Raw genomic sequence first — 3,972 nt, forward strand, 5'->3', positions numbered from 1 at the left:
GATTAAGGTGTCAGCAGGGTCAATTTCTTCTGAGGCTCACTTCCTTGTCTTGTCTTGCAGATGGCTGTCTTCTCCCTGTGCCTTCACATGGTCTTTCCTCTGTGTATGTCTGTCTTAATCTCATCTTCTTATAAGGACACTAGTCATATTGGATTAGGGTCCACCCATACAACCTCATTTTACTTTAATTACCTCTTTACAGGCCCCATCTCCAAATATGGTCACATTCTGAGGTACTGGGGTTAGGGCTTTAAGATATGAATGTTGAGAGGATACAATTTGGCCAATAATAATATGCTTTGCAAATTTTTTTCTTTCTTTCTTTCTTTCTTTCTTTCTTTCTTTCTTTCTTTCTTTCTTTCTTTCTTTCTTTTTCTTTCCTTCCTTCCTTCCTTCCTTCCTTCCTTCCTTCCTTCCTTCCTTCCTTCCTTCTTTCTTTCTTTTTTGCCTAACAGGTAGATATTTGAATGTTCAACATTCTCCACAAGGGATAAGAAAGGTTGCTAGACAGGTTGACTCTTCCAAATATAGACTTTCAAGTATCCTCTCTATTTGACCCCCTTTCTCCTTCCTGCCTTTGGTGATACTTGGTATTTCTAAGTCCTGAGCCCCTCCTACGTTCTATAGGTGGGATCCTTCCTCAGCTGCCTGTTCCTTTGTGTGCAATGTCTTTGTGTTCTTTTTCTGCATTGTCTTCCTTACCTTCTTCCTCAGACACCAATCCCATCTTCTCTGCTCTCCTTTCTCAGCTACCTCTTTGCAAGCCCTTGATCCTCTCTGCTCTCCTTATTTCAGAAGTTTGTTAAACTCTCTTACCTGCTTATAGTCCTCATCCGAGTCTCTCTTACCATTTTGGGTTTATACTATCACTTTAACAGAATCTCAGAGGGAGGGGAGGTAAACACACATGTGTTTTGGAAAGACTTCTCTGAATACAGTGTTGAAGAGTTGATTGGAGGGGCATAAAGGGAGACAAATGAGCGTGACCATCACATGGCAGTGAAGACAGGAGCTGTACAAGACGATCGCAGGGTAAGTGCCTCAGAAGCCTGGGACACGACACTACCTGTGGGGAGCCACACTTTTGTTTAGGGTTGTAGGGTTGTAGGGCAGGGCTTCCTTTTAGTTCCCCATCAGTCAGCAATTCTCTCAGCATCCAGGAATCCTGGTGTGCTTCATCTCCTTTCTTCATAAAACAGCAAGGATTTTGTTATCTGTCCCTTTATTTTTCCAAAAGTTAGGAAGTTAGTTACCCTGGAGAGATGACTCAGAGCAACAGAAAAGGAGCACGTTTCTGCTTCTCTAACAAGCGCTTGTCTTGATAGACACAACTGACCTTTCTATTTACATCATAATACATCGAATTTTCTGTTTTAGGCTCCAGATAATGGATGGAGGACAGTGAGAAGATGTGTGTGAACTTTCTGTCATGAAGGGCAATTTGCAGGAACTAATCATCTTACAATGGTTGGTCATAAGAAAGAAATCCATCAACCAAGCATCCTGCATAGGTATTTATATTCATGAACATCTCTTGACTCTAAAGAAAGATTTCTCATGGAACTCTAGTAGCAATGTCACTAGTGTTACATAGGGAAAGATGAAGGGGGAGGGCGGGATGTAAAAAAAAGGTTAAACACATTTTTTAAATGCAGGATTTTCTAGTATTTTAAAATATTTTTTCTACAGTATAAATCCTCAAGTCTTCCCCATTTCCCAGACTTATCTAACCACAAAGCAAGTTTATTGTGGAAGTAGTTGAAAGATATAATAACTCAAGGCATTTTATGTGGACTCCAGCTACACTTTCTTTGGCATCCATGTCAAAGTCCATGATTAGAGCTACTGAGTCATTTTCTACCACTCCTGGGAGAAACTTTAAAGATAACACTTTTTACCCTTGAATAAAGGGTTTCAGGTATGGGAAAATGCCATTTCCAATCTCAGGATTACCTGCCCTGGGAAGGATCATCTGGGAAAGAACTGTAGAGCTCTCTCTTACCACCCATAAATGGTCAAGTACACTTCCTGGTTAGGAGAAGGACTTGGTCTCTACAGTAATTTAGCCCAGTCAAAATCTGTGGGCCCATCTTGCAAAGGAGGAACTTCTTTTGAGTGTAAAAAAGTATTAGTGTCCTAGACAAAACTGATTGTAATAAGTGATATTGGGATTTTCACTAAAAAATTCAGTCATTCAAGAGGTAGTAGGCAGTGAGGGCTGTAAGGATGGACAGAGATGATGAGTAGCCAACATTTAAGAGCTCTGGATTTCAAAGATGCTGTTCCTGGTTGTGGGTGCAGACCTTTTTTGAACTTCGCTGCATGCTCTTTTCATCTCCAAGGCTTCTGTCATCCAATTGTGAGGAATGTGATGCTAGCTTTCATTATGAGATCTACAGTTATTTTTCTCATGTGTGTGTGCTTGTTTCTCTGTTTTCTAGTTCTTTTTGAGATTACTTCCCACTTTGTAGACCATAACTCCTAGTACACTGCTTACACGTGGTGTTTGCTTGGTTGTTAGATTGACCATGCCTTACGTAGGAGGAGGTCTCACAACTGTGAGTCAACAAACTCTTGAAAGGACGGCTATATGAAACCTATGTGTGGGAAAGAAAGGATCTGTCTCATTTTCCACAGTCACTGTTCTCGTTTGCATGAATTTTAGAAGTGATCTGAGCAATAGTGTTCCCTGGATAATAAAAAAGATTTTAATGGTCTCATGCAGCAGTGAAGCTTGATGCTCCTCTTATTCATATAAAGTTAAATATAGATACATACTTGAGCCTCACCTCATTTTTCAATTTGTTTTCCTTGTAGTTTAATTCTCAACAGCTGTAAAGTTCTGCCTTGTGCTAATGTACTCTTCACAGTAACAACAATAATTGCAATAAAGGGATTTTTCAAATTTGAATGGAGAAATACAATTATATAATCTGATACATTTCTTCTGCAAAAAGAGTTACTCAGCTTTTTGAGGCAGAACCATATCAGATTCCTGTTTATAATGGAATTTGTTCTAATATCTTTACTTGAAGACTTCCCTAAGAACAACAAAACTCTTCAAAGCAGCCTTGCAAGTAGAATGAAGAATGTTACCTGGCTCCGTGCTCCTGTGGGATACGCTGGAGATCCGATGCGGCAGTTGTCAGATTACCTCAATACAGTGTTGACTCTGTTATTTCCTAGGTGGGTGACCCTGGGCAAGTTATTGAAATTTCCCAAACTTATTTCCTTATTTGTCAAGCCAATATAAAATCTAAAAAGCCCCTCTCGGGGTTATGGGATTAAATGAGATAGTGAATTCAGGGCCTAGAACAGAAGAAACAGTCAATAAACATTAGTTATTGCTGTTGTGGACTAATGATGTGGTTATTAGTGATTCTATTTAATCTCAGCTCCTCAGAGCCTTGCATTAGCTTAGTATTTACTAGGCTTATGTTTATTAATGAAATAAAATAAATGTAATCACTAAGATTTTCTTTTTCTAACACTAGAAGTTTTTCAGCCACCCAGATGATTTAGGGAAAAAAAAGTTAAGGGACGGAGAGGGCCTGGGTGGCTCAGTTGGCTAAGCGTCCCACTTCAGCTCAGGTCATGATCTCACGGTTCATGGGTTCAAGCCCCACACTGGGCTCTGTGCTGACAGAGCCTGGAGCCTGCTTTGGATTCTGTGTCTCCCTTCCTCTGCCCCTCCCCTTCTTACATGTTGTGTCTCTCAAATAAATAAATGCTGAAAATATTTTTTAAAAAATTAATCAATAATGTTTTAAAGAGCAGTTTTAGGTGTACAGAAAAGTGAGCGGAAAGTACAAGGAATTCCCATGTACTCTTTCTCCCTCCACCTTAGATTTCCCCCATTACTGTCATTATTACTAATATCTTGCACTGGGACGCTACATTTGTTACGACAGATGAGCCAATAACTTTGATACATTATTACTAATAACATCTTTAGTGTATATTAGGGTTCAC

General features: G+C 39.7%; 1 long non-coding RNA gene across 1 annotated transcript; it reads left to right on the forward strand.

The window, feature by feature from the left end:
• The first annotated feature begins 725 nt into the window (after positions 1-725).
• Positions 726-3,361, forward strand: LOC115279306. The gene is made up of 3 exons (XR_003903353.1): positions 726-1,032; positions 1,378-1,511; positions 3,036-3,361. It is a non-coding gene; the product is annotated as an uncharacterized LOC115279306 (long non-coding RNA).
• The last annotated feature ends 611 nt before the right edge of the window (positions 3,362-3,972 follow it).

The sequence above is a fragment of the Suricata suricatta genome, chromosome 15 (genome assembly GCF_006229205.1).
Source record: "Suricata suricatta isolate VVHF042 chromosome 15, meerkat_22Aug2017_6uvM2_HiC, whole genome shotgun sequence".
Lineage (NCBI taxonomy): Eukaryota > Metazoa > Chordata > Mammalia > Carnivora > Herpestidae > Suricata > Suricata suricatta.